Source organism: Suricata suricatta, chromosome 10 (assembly GCF_006229205.1).
Source record: "Suricata suricatta isolate VVHF042 chromosome 10, meerkat_22Aug2017_6uvM2_HiC, whole genome shotgun sequence".
NCBI lineage: Eukaryota > Metazoa > Chordata > Mammalia > Carnivora > Herpestidae > Suricata > Suricata suricatta.
The window spans coordinates 46,090,076-46,103,135 of record NC_043709.1 but is presented as its reverse complement, the minus strand read 5'-3'; the positions used below and the strand labels follow the sequence as shown (position 1 = coordinate 46,103,135).

At 41.1% G+C, this 13,060-nt stretch overlaps 1 long non-coding RNA gene and 1 other non-coding gene across 2 annotated transcripts; one reads left to right on the top strand and one right to left on the bottom strand.

Annotated features, from left to right (window-relative positions):
• Positions 1-1,848: 1,848 nt before the first annotated feature.
• On the bottom strand, positions 1,849-2,015 carry LOC115305877. The gene has a single exon (XR_003915066.1). It is a non-coding gene; the product is annotated as a U1 spliceosomal RNA (small nuclear RNA).
• Positions 2,016-6,543: 4,528 nt separating this feature from the next.
• Positions 6,544-10,276, top strand: LOC115304701. The gene is made up of 3 exons (XR_003914567.1): positions 6,544-6,593; positions 9,929-10,070; positions 10,218-10,276. It is a non-coding gene; the product is annotated as an uncharacterized LOC115304701 (long non-coding RNA).
• Positions 10,277-13,060: the final 2,784 nt, after the last annotated feature.

The following is a 13,060-nucleotide window of genomic DNA, read 5'->3' as shown; positions in this document are numbered from 1 at the left end:
AATGATGGCAATTCAATTACTCTAGTCACCGAGGCCCCAAAGCTTGTAGTCATCTTTGACTCTCCTTTCTTTCATACCCTTTATCTAATCCACCAGGAAATTCTATTGTAAATACTTTCAGAATATCCCCAAAATCTGATTGCTTTGCCCCAGTTTTATTCCTAACTCCTTGGTCATCATAATTCCCCATTCCCCTTACTTATTGCTATTGGCTCCCAACTGCTCATGTCACTCCTCTGCTCAAAATCTTTTAACGGCTGCCTATTTCTCTCTGCATAAAGGCTGAAACACTTTCAGTGACCTGCCAAGCCCTATAGGATCTTGCCCAGTTACTACTGATCTCACTTTTTACTATCCCTGCTCTCACTCACTCTTTTGCAGTTATTTTTACTGCTCCTTGAGTATCGCAAGCGTGCCTCAACCTCAGAGTCTTGCACTGGCATTCCCTCTGCCTGGAATGTTCCCGCGTGTCTGCATGGCTCCCCAGCCCCACCCCAACCTTTTAGTCTCTTCAAGTGGCATCTTCTCCATGAGGCCTTCGTTGAGAACCCACTTTAAAACTATCATACTGTACCCCTACTCTCCTTTGCATTCCCAATCACCCTGTCTTGCTTTATTTTGTCCTCATGTTCCTTACCACATTCTAACACATTTAATGCCATAAATTATTTACCATCTATTATTTGCCTCCCCTATTTTGTTCACTGAATCCCAGCCCCTACAGCAGAGTTGGAAAATACTAGGATTTAATCAGTATTGTTGAATGAATTAGTTAGACTAGTTATACAATTATACTTAATTATTAAATTTCAATGTAATTCTTTTTACAAAGCCAATAATTCCATTATTTTTATGGAATAGATTAAAATAGCACACTGTCATGAACAACTAATTATTTTCATTAATTCAGTGTCACCTGGCTGAAAATCATATAATCCTTTTCTGCAGGTTCCAAAGTACCTGTCCTTTCTAAACTATCTGTACCCAAATATTGCCTGTATTGTAAATCATAATAACCAGCCTCTGTGACTCAGACACTGGAACAATATGGCCACACACAGGGTTGTGGGATCAGGTTGCCATGGTAACCTCTACTCCCATCTTCTCTGCGTTTAATTGTTCAGTTCTAAAATTGCGCACTCTTGAGTTCAGCCTGCTTCAACACTGCTGGGCCTTAGCTGGCAGGAAATTAAGCGACAGTATTATTATTAACCATAATTACTTGCTAATGATAATTTATATTTAGAAATATGAGAAATTATAGAAAAAGGATATTTAGGAGAGATTTTCAATCCACCTAATGCTGTTTAAATACTGGTACTAGCTTTGCATGTTGTGGGAACACTATCTTTACCTTCCTGCCCCCCATCACGCACCACCCTGCCCCACGGTGTACCTCTACTTTCAGTTGATTGTGTTCCCGTGTAAGATAACTGAACTTGCTCCCTTGGTCTCCAGTCCTTTGGGAAACTCAAAGAAAAAAGTTATTGGAGAGTATATGATTGATATAGTTTAAATTGTGGATAGTAAAGTTCTAGTTATTAATAGGAAAATGAGCCAACAAAGAAATTCTCCAATTTCTTGATTATTTGGGAAAAGCAAGATAATTGTCATTTAAGAAAATAATAAATCTGTGGTAGGTCAGGTAATAAAAATAAATAGCAACTTTTAAAATAACCATTTCCATTTTCAGAAGCATAATTGTAATCTTTATAACTAAGTTAATTTCCTTAATAATGGACTGAAGTTATTTCATTTTCTGGTTTCATCTATATTTTTTTATGTTTATTTATTTATTTTTGAGAGAAAGAGAGAATGCAAGCGGGGGAAGAGGGCAGAGGGAGAGAGAGAGAGAATCTTTTAAAATAAATTTCCCCCACTACCACAAATTATGCAGTTGAGTTTCCCACATTTGGGGAAACTGCAGGGGTCAGCATACCCAGAGTGCAATGGACAGGCCTCGCCCTGGGAAAACTGTCTTCGTGATCATGGTGTCTCCCCTGCCAGGGAAGTATTTTTTTAATTTTTTATTTATTTTTGAGAGAAAGAATACAAGTTGGGGAGGGGCAGAAAGAGAGGGAGACATAGAATCCAAAGCAGGCTACAGACTCTGAATGGTCAGCACAGAGCTCTACTTGGGGCTCAAACTCGTGCACTGTAACCTGAGCTGAAGTCAGATGCTCAACTGACTGAGCCACCAGGCATCCCTGAGAAAATCATAAGCAATCTTAAAAACAAAGAATCTCTGGGGGGTGAAGGCTAAGGTTGGCTATTTATTAAAGCTACACAGGAGATTCTATGTGCAGCCAGGATTGAAAGCAGCTGGATTAAGCTGCATAACAGGAATGTGTCTAAAAAAATCATTCCATTCTCTTTTCTCCTCCCCCTTCCTTCATAGATCAAGTCACCCTGCCAGGGTTTGAATGCATCCTATACCATTCTTTCTATCAGTCTGTAATTATTTATGCACATATTTGTGTGACTTTTCCATTAACGTCAATCTCCCCCACTAGTCAGTGAGTGGGGAGAGTGACAGGGACCTGAAAGTTAATGTACTAAGCTCCCAGCACTGGCCTGGCAGAGTATAATTACTCAATAAATATCTGTTGAATGAATAAAACAGTATCAAAACACAGATCAGATGATGGTTATGTTTCACACTGGGAAATAAATTTTGTCTCTTCTTTCCCAAGGTGGGTCAGACTGGCCTGAGGAGGAAATGGAGCCAAAGGGAGCCACAGTCTGGCATTAGGCTCAGGCTAGCCAAAGCAAAGATGAATGGAATACACATTCACCAGAAACCTGCCAGGAAGCCAAGAAGGACCTAAAGCTTCAGATTCTAGAGACAAGAATGAGAACAATGGGAGTCTGGGGTTTGCAAGACAGACACAGGAAGCAAGTTCAGAAGGAGACATGAAGAGCTCCATGCCCAGGGCTGAGAGCCTTTTACTGATGCCCAAAGCCAACTTCCTGAGAGTAAAGGGCACCTATGCCATCCAGACAAATTCCAGCAGGGCCTTGCGAATGTTGAGATTCTATGACACTTAATTTAAATGGTAAATGTTAGATCAAAAAATTAGATGATTGTGAGAAAGTGTAACCTTTTGTTTCAAGAATAGAACCCCCAAATCAATGAACTGATGCTGTGTTAATATGTTCCCTGCTTTAAGAACGTACACAAGTGAGGCACTTGAGTGACTCAGTCAGTTAGCGTCTGAGTTTGGTTCAGGTCATGATCTCAGTTCGTGAATTTGAGCCCCACATTAGCACAGAGACCAGAGTCTGCTTCAGATTCTGTGTCTCCCTCTCTCTCTACCCCTCTCCCACTCACACTCCATCTTTCTCTCCTTCAAAAATAAGTAAACATTAAAAATAAAAATAGGGGCGCCTGGGTGGCTCAGTCGGTTAAGCCTCTGACTTCAGCTCAGGTCAGATCTCACATTCGTGGGTTCGAGCCCTGCATCGGGCTCTGTGCTGACAGCTAGCTCAGAGCCTGGAGCCTGCTTCCAGTTCTGTGTCTCCTTCTCTCTCTGACCCTTCCCCTCTCATGCTCTGTCTCTCCTGTGTCAAAAATTAATAAAAAATAAAAAACATTAAAAAAAATAAAAAAATAAATAAAAATAAAAAAAGAAAGTGCACAACTAAGGGGAAAGAGGGCTTGAGATAAATAATAAATATAATGCCTTATTTAAAGGATATCTTAAGTCCATAATAGCTTCCAAAAATATAGTGCGGAAAAATGAGCATTTTAGGTAACCTCCTTTCTAAAATGACTCAGACTTACTATTTAAAAAAAATTTTTTTTAATGTTTATTTATTTCAGAGAGAGAGAGAGAGAGTCGGGGGGAACAGAGAGAAAGGGAGACACAGAATCCAAAGCAGGCTCCAGGCTCTGAGTTGTCAGCACAGAGCCCAATGCAGGGCTTGAACTCACAAACCACAGATCATCACCTGAGCCGAATTCAGATGCTCAACCAACTGAGCTACCCAGGCACCCTTTGACTTACATTTAAAACAGTCAGTAGTTCAACATTTCAAAGGTTGATTCTAAACATATTCATATATGGCTGCAGGTATTGCCTACCTAGATATAAAAACTAGATTTTGCCAAGGACACATGAGGAACATCCCACAGTCTGTTAAGGGATGGTTTGTCCTTATCTTCCTATAGCCATTTACCTTTTTGTTTAAGACATCTATTTGAGTGGGGCCATTTGGGATAAAACCTTTTAAATAAAAGAAGAAATTAGCAAAGATATTTGAAATAAAGCTTTTACAATTGTTTGAAAAGGGACCAAAGCATAGAAAAAGATTTTTGTGTAAATGGCTAGAAATGAGAGTTCTAGGCAAATTTTTAAAGGGTAATAAGAGGTATCATAGTCCAAGACCTTCATCGGGTAAACTGTATTTTCAGTGCCGTGGAATTGAAGCAGACAGGATTTTACAATTTCTAACGAGCTGGAGAAAAACTGCTTCCAAAAAGAAAGATTTTCTCATTAAGTGTGAATTCTATTTTTACAGGGTGATTTGAAATCAAGGTTGTGAATCAATGAGGCAAACCAAAAAAGACACCGACTGCAAGTCCTTTAATCAATAAAAACAAAACTGTGCAAAGAATGAGTAGGCAATATATTTCCAATCCTTAACATATCCTTGGTAGTATACAGTATACATGGCGGGAGAGCGTCCCCCTTAATACCACAGAAATCCTCTCACAGAAAGCTTTCATACTGAAGCAAGTGAAAAGATGGAGAGTGTCTTTCTTCTGCTGGAGTCCCCAGTCTGTGTAGGAATGTGGCTGATGCGCTCCATCCAGCCTGAAGGATGCCACTTGACCCTCTGCTGCACAGACTGCCTCTGACCCTTGTTTCTGAGCCTGCTGTTTTGTTGCTGGCCAAGCGTTTCCCAAGACAGGAACATCCATATTCCATTCTGCTTGTCTGCTTTGCCACTTCGTCTGGCACTGGTGTCTTCGCAGTATGACCAAGCTCCCATCTGGCTTCCTGAGTAGCATTCCGGCCACGGCAAAGCCCACAGGAGTCAGCTGAAGACAATCACCACCAGCAAAGCCTGGGATGCAGATGTTCACAAACCTCTAGGTATTATCCATCATCATCCGGCCCCAAGCTGGACATGACTGAAGAATAAATGAGTAACGCAGATGCTGCTGTTACTGAGAATGAGATGGGCAAAAGCAAGACAGATGTCCCAGGCAGACTTAGTAAGTATTTATCTGCTGCTTGATTGTTCTTACATAAGAGAAAAGTAGCTCCTTGGTGTGAAAGGGAACATCTGAACTTATAGCCGTTTGGAGTCCTGGGTCTCCCATAGACCAACCATGTGATCTTGGGAAGGTGTAATGTATTCATCAGTACCTAAGTTCGGCATTGCTGGGAGAGCTAAATGAGGCCCCTTGAGCTGAGGCAGGAGGTGCTTACACCCATCTGGATCACCTCTCGGTGGCTTTGTGTGAAGCTGCTCTAATTCCATCTTCCCCAGGGCCCTCCACTTCTCAGCCCTCTCCTGGCTCCAATTCTCATTACTTCACTTAGTACCTAAAGTATTCGTGAGCTAATTCAACATATACTTAGCGTTCTTATTATGTTCTGGACTGAGCGAAATGGGTACATTCCCTGCACTCGTGCAATTTATAAATCGAACTGAAGGAACAAACATGAACTAAAAAATGATACCAGTGAGTGAATAACTTGATACCAGTAATAAGCCTGGGGAAGTGCTATGAAAAAGAAGGACTATTGGAGTGAATACCAGGGAGACCAGGGTTTCAAGGAAGGATTCCCAAGGAATGATGGTTAGGCAGAGAGCTGAAGGACGAGATGGCATTAGCTAGCTGAAAGGGTGCTTGGGGAGGAGGTGTCAAAGAGTGTAGCATGAAGAACTGAAAGAAGCCAGGGTAGCTGGCTTGGCTTGGAAACGATGCTTGGGATTTGGGCTCTATCCTGAGGGCAAAGGGGGAAATCACTGAAAGGCTTTTTAAATGTTTATTTATTTATTTTTGAGCAAGAGAGAGAGAGAAAGAGCAGAGCAGAGAAAAGGCAGAGAGGAGACATAGAATCTGAAGCAGGCTCCAGGCTCTGAGCTGTCAGCACAGAGCCCAACACGGGGCTCAAGCTCACAAACCATGAGATCATGACTTGAGCCAAAGTCGGACCTTAACCGACCAAGCCGCCCAGGCACCCCATTGAAGGGTTATAAGTTAGGCTGACAGCAAAATCAGATCCCCATTTTGAAAAACCCACTGGGTGTTGTGTGAAGATTATATTGGACAATGAAAGAGTAGAAGTGGAGAGACTAGTGTGGAGGCTACAGCCATGATCTAGGTAAGAACTTGTAATAGCCTAGCCTGAGGTGGTGACCAGCACAAGACACTCAGGTGAACAATACAGGCTGAGTCTCTCCCCTCATAGAACTTATGGGGAAGACATTAAACTAGTATTCACAGTGGGGATAAGTACAATAATGGGTAGAGAGTTCTCCATGTGTACAGGGCAGAGGTTCTAGAATGCTTTGCTGGTACTCCATCCCCTCTTGAGCCTGGAGCCTGGCTTTGAGACAGCTCTTCCAAGAATAAGGTCTGTCCCTTGAATCCCAAGTTGGGGGCTCATTGATAAATCAGCTAGTTGCTGACTCATGCCTGGATTTTTGACTCTTTTTGGATTTTTTTTTAATTTTTTAAATGTTTTATTTATTTTATGATACACAGAGAGACAGAGCATGAGAGGAGGAGGGGCAGAGAGAGAAGGAGACACAGAACCTTGAGTTCAAAGAGAGGACACTGCTGCCCCTCGGAGGCTAGGCCAAAAGGAGCAGAGTACTCTGTCCCCAGTACCCAAGCAGCCGGTGTGGTTTCCGAGTCCACCTGAATTTGGCCAGCCCTCTGGAGAGCTGCCCGGCACACCAGAGCCATGGCCTGCCAGTATGGCCCACAGCTCCCTGCGGGGGACCAACCCATGCACCACAGTCGAAAGGTCCCAAGTAGGGGGTTGGTGTCAGCGAAAATATCTCTAGAAAAGAAGACGGACAAGACAAACAAGACAGACATCGTGGATGGTGTTGGTAAAAGCCACCTCTTTTTAGATTTTATCTCTTTGAAAAAGTGGACAGCTGCTAAGTATCAAACTGCTTCCCATCTCTGTACTTTGGTTCTCTCCTTTTCAATACCCAGTCCAAACTAGAACCCATAGAACATCCAAGCTTACCAGTTAGGACCTCTACTTATCAGTAGGTGTGACCAGATCAGTATACCCAGTGCCTGATTCACCCCAGTGAAGGATTCTATGCAAAATGCTAGACCTTCTCCTGGTTAGACCCCAGGTCCCACTGGTTCCCAAATGAAAAGAGCAACTCTCCTCTATCTATTCTTGATGAGGCACTTTCATTAAAAACTCTTAGTTCCATCTATGGAAACTTCTGGAAAATAGGGAAATTATACTTGCTCATCTTGATAGATTAATGACCGGTTTTGCTGAATTATTTTTATCATGGTGAGACTGTTATAAGAACTATGTTAATGTACATAAAAGCAGAAAAGAAATATTACATTTGAAATGCGCTCCTACAAAGTATTTACTGATATTCTTTTCTGAAATAAGTCACTTTCTGAAAAGACCAAAACCATCATGGCTTTCATTTTAGATTTCAGTGTGAAAGAAAAGGAGATCCTGATAAAAATCCTAAACTAATGAAGATGTAACATGTAGCAAAGGAATGGAAGCAGAATTTTAGAATAAGTGGTTAATTATGACTTTTTCACCTATAAATGTCCATGCAATACATGCATAATAAAAAAGAATTGTGTGTGTTCAGTAAAGTATTGTGGAATAATAATTTGCATTGATGGTGTATTAACCAATTCAAGCAAGCTTACTAATGACAAGCTTCAAGAGGAAAATAAGAGTCTGGCTCAGTTAGAATAATGATTAATTTGCAACTGCAATTAATACTTCGGAAGGTCTCAGTAGAGAAGCTAGTTGGATGTGTGGCAGTGATGTAATCAGACTGTTTATGTCTGGGTTGAGCTGCATCAGTGATGTAGGACACAGGGTACTGAATCCCTATTTTTTAAAAAAGAAAAGACAAGGTTTTCTGGAAATAAGATTGATACAAAGATTTGCCTTTATGATATAATTTAATAGGCATTTTTGTACAGAACTGGTATCCTGCCTCCCCCATCAAACATACTACCACCTCTCTTCTGATTCTTCAGGAAACTAACAAAAGACACACGGAGATCCATAAACCATAACTTCTACTTCAGGATCTCCCTCTGATCTTCTGTATGATTGCAGAGAATTTCATGGAAATGCCTGCAATGTTTGGATTCGAATTTGGTTTTTAATGTGTATTCAAAGGCCAGGAACCCAGGACTGAAATGGCTGGTGTGTGACTAACGATGTTTCCACATTAGGCACAGATAAAGGACGAGCCTTTGGTATATGGTTACAGCAGCTCTTTCACAGGGCCTGTTGCTGCAGTTAGCCTCTGGGAGTCAATAAGGAGAGCACTTATGACTCTGATTGCCTTCTCTGCCCTCCATCACATTGCTTGCCACACACTGGATCTGTCCTCAGGGCTAACCACCAAGTGGCTGACTAAGTTAAACATTCATAGCAACTAAATTAGATCACCACCAGGCACAGTAATCAATTGTTCGGTAACCAGAGGCCACAGTGGCAAAATCCACCAAATGGTAAAATTTTGGCTGATTTGTTGAAGCTGGCAGCAGCTTCTGGTTTGGTGAGGGGCAGTCTGAAATGTGGAATAAGGGGTTATTAAGGAATCACCCCAGACTGGGTTGGAATTTCTACTGAGCCTCCTATCAATTGGATTGGACTATTTCTTGATCTCTTAGACCTTGAATTTCCTTATCTGTAAAATGAGAGATAAGAAAGCCTACTTTGAGGACTGTTGCAACCATTCTAGATAACATAAAATTCTATCACAGAGCCTGTCATGTAGTAGGCACTCAGGAAAAGGTAGCTGGTTTCTGAGAACCTGTCAATCCATCCTCCCATTGGTGCCAGATGATACCTTCCTTATACACAATTTTCATGTTGCCTTTTTCTATTTGCAGTCTGCTTTCTAAATACATCTTTCTGGTCCATTCACTGGCATATGAATGATTGTTCTTCCTATTGTTTATTCCTGGCCTGAAAAGTTCTCTTCTTTTGCCTATGTTTATCCAAATTATTCCCATTTTTTGTTTATTTTGTTTTTTAAACCCAGCCCAAGCCCTAATTCCTTCTTTAGGGGAAGCCTGACTCATTGACTTACCACTCTCTAATGGTATCTGTAGTCATTAGTTTGGTCTAAGTCACATCAGGATTTCTTTTTTTTCTTTAATACTTTGTCATGTTTATTTATTTATTTTGAGAGAGTGAGAGCAAAATGGGGGTAGGGCAGACAGAGAGGGAGAGAGAGAATCCCAAGCAGGCTCTGGGTTATCAGCACAGAGCCCAACACAGGGCTCCATCTTAAGACCCTGATATCATGACCTGAGCTGAAATCAAGAGTAAGAAGCTTAACTGACTGAGCCACCCAGGCACCCCTCAGTCATATCAGGATTTCTCAGGTGCTAACCTTTTCACCAACAGATGGTTAAGTTCCTTGGTGCAAGAATGGTATTACAAATTTTACCTATCATGGTACTCAGTATAAAGCTAACCACATAATAGACTCACATTTTGGTTTACAGATATAGCATTATCACCTTCATGTGAAGTTTACTTGATGAGTAAGTACCTGTAATATTCATACTTTTATTGGACCTCAGAACACAGCTTTGAATGAAACAGAAATCAAATTGGTTTTTAAATCTTAGAATTCAACTATAGAGTCACAGAAACACCACTTTCAAGTTCTAAGTGTCCTACAAATTCATCTCAACCTAACCCCTGTAATTTTACAGTTGAGAAAACTGAAGACCATAGAGATGAAATGACTTGCCCACCACAGCCAGCTTACGTGGGATCCAAAAGGACAAGCTAAGCTTCTGATCTCTAACAGTGACACAAGAAGGGGGCAATTCCAGGAATGTCTAGTACTGAGAGGTATACACAATTAAGTGGGTGCTTGTAAAGGTTCATTGACTGTGTCAACTTGACAGAGCCATGGGATGCCTAGATATTTGGTTAAATATTATATGGGAAGATGAATTGGAGGGTGTTTCTGAATGAGATTAATTTTTGAATTGGTAGAAGGAGTAAAACAACTTGCCCTCCCCAGTGTGGGGGGTCTCATCCAATCTGTTGAAGGCCTGAACAGAACAGAAGACGGAGGAAGGGAGAATTGATTCTCTGCCTATCTTCAGGCTGGGATGCTGGTATAGTAGACTTTCCTTCTGCTGACTTTGGACTCAGGCACGGGAGGAAACTTGTACCATTGGCCTCTTGGTTCTCAGGCCTTGGGATTCTGACTGAAGCTGTACCATCTCTTCTCCTGAGTCTTCAGCTTGCTGACCAATCTTTGGACTACTCAGCCTCCATAACCAAATGAGCTAATTCCTTATTTATAATAAATCATACATATATATGAATATATGATATATTGATATGACATATATATGAATGACTCATTGTGTGTTTTCCACAGGGCCACATAAGCCATCTAAATCTCATTCCTTCAGTTGTAAAACAGAAAAAAGGAAACAGGACCAGACACACATGCCTTGCCCCTCACCAGGTTGGTGTCAGACTTTAAGGAGATAAAGGATATACAGGTATTTCATACATAAAAAGTAGTATTAAGATGTCAGCTTTTCTGAGTGACTTTTAAAATATCACAGGAAGGCCACACATAAATGCTGTTGGCTTTCCAGGCTAGCATCTTTATGAGAGAACTTACAAAACTGGTAGATGGATACTTTGCTGAGAAAGGATTTTGTGAAATAAAGTAGTTTCTCCTAATTAAGCAGCAACTGTAGTTTGTTTCAGTTCCTGATAAAAATCAGAGTTTTGGGGCTAAAAGCTATTCTGGTAGCAGCAGGAGCACCTTGAAGCTATCTAAGGACTTAAATGACGAAAGAAAAGAAAAGAAAAGAAAAGAAAAGAAAAGAAAAGAAAAGAAAAGAAAAGAAAAGAAAAGAAAAGAAAAAAAAGAAAAGAAAGAAGGAAGGCAGGCAGGCAGAAAGAAAGAAAGAAAGAAAGAAAGAAAGAAAGAAAGAAAGAAAGAAAGAAAGAAAAAGAAAGGGAGAGAAAGTAAGTCAGGGCTTTTTGCTTATAGTAGACTTTCCTTGTCATGGGGAGGGAAACACCTCCAAATTTTTGGGACATTTTCCTATCTGCATGGATAAGCTTTTAGAAAGGGCTGAGGGTAAGTCTTCTGTTACGGTTTTCCTTGTTATCTTAAAGGGATAAGATTTTTTTTTTTTTTAAGGAGAGAGAAGTTTATTGAATAAACCACAAGGGAGCAGTGGGCAGGAGAGTGGAGAAGAGGCTGTCTGAAAGATATTTTTATAGCATTGGTTTTCATTCTGGTTTATGATATTTTAAGGCATCTCCAAAATCTCTAAACCAATTACTTTTTATTTACTTTATGGTTAAAAAATAAGAAGAGCTCACAGAGTATTTTTAGCAAAAGCATATGATGAAGGGTCTCAAAGTCAAGCAACTCACTGTTTGATTCCAAGAATACCAAGGGTTACTGCTGAATATTGACTGAATTAAAATATATAATAGAGTGCATGCAAAACAGAAACACCAGGCTGCAGAGAGCACCAGACCAAAGTCAGAGTTTTAGGAAGGGGTGAGCTAAGATCTATTTAGCTACTGTGACTGATAGAAGTAAAGAGTAGGTGAAGTTTCCCCAATTGTAGATAATCCAGAATTGGCTGGAGAGCACAGTTATCTGCAATCAGAAACTAAAGTGATTACCAGGAATCAAGTGGCAACAATGAATGCCATCACAGAGAAATGGTGATGGGTGAGGAACATCTAGAGCAGTGGTTCTCAGTCCTAGCTGTACATTGAACCACCTGGGGAGATTTTTTAAAAAATCATATCAGTCCATCACCCCTTAGACTGTGATTTAATTGGTCTGAGAGCCCAAGGAGCATGTGTGTGTGGGTGGGTGGGTGGGTGTGTGTCTGTGTGTTGTTCTGTTTTAAAGTTTCTCAGTTGATTTTACAGGGCAGCCAGCACCAAGAACCACGGGTCTAGGTTATCATCACTATGTGCATTTAACAGCTATAACTAGGGTCAACCCTTCTCTAGACCAGGCCCATACCCAGACAATAATTCTAACTAAATAAGTTAATATATGGGTGTTGGCTCCACTCTGACCTAAGTTAAGTATCACTCTTGCACCTAGGCAAGCAGGGCCCTGAAGCTGGGCAGTCATGCATTTCTTCTTTTCTTTGTAGTACCTTCCTCAAAAATTTCTAGTCTCCATTCAGTGCATGGAACCCAAGACTAGACCAGGATTTGTGTGGATACTGGTCTCCATTTCTCCTATTTGGGGCACTTCTCAGCACCATACCCCCCAACCCTTCCTCCTCAACCAGAGGGGTCGGCCAGATGCCCCAAAGAGCTCTGGTATCTGTACCTTTGGAATCACTTTGGAAGCTCATGAATGGCTCCAGTTCCAAGAAGACAGATAGTAAACATATGGCCCCACGGGCCAGCAGGCACCTCTCTCCCTTGCAATCATGTAAAATTGCGCCACTAGAATGGTGCTGACATCCTCATACCAAGTGACTCAAATTGGGCCCTGTATCTAGGAGTGGTCCTGCCCAAGAGAATCTTAACTCATTCCCTTGAAATAAATCCTTGTATCTTCCCAATTTTCCTTACGATTTCTCCTTTCACCAGTTTCCCTTAAACCAAATTCCTTCTGGTACCTCATTTTCTGAAGAGTCTGGATTTCTTGCCTCTCAATCCCAGTGTCCTCATGACTGAGACACGAATATCAGCTGATGACTATCTTGAATGCCAACTGTATACAAAGACCTTCCAGGTATTGGTGATTTAAGTCCCATTGACTGCCTGTCTTGAGCCCTACATACCCAGGATTCTGGATTCAGCACAAACAATTGTCTAATGGT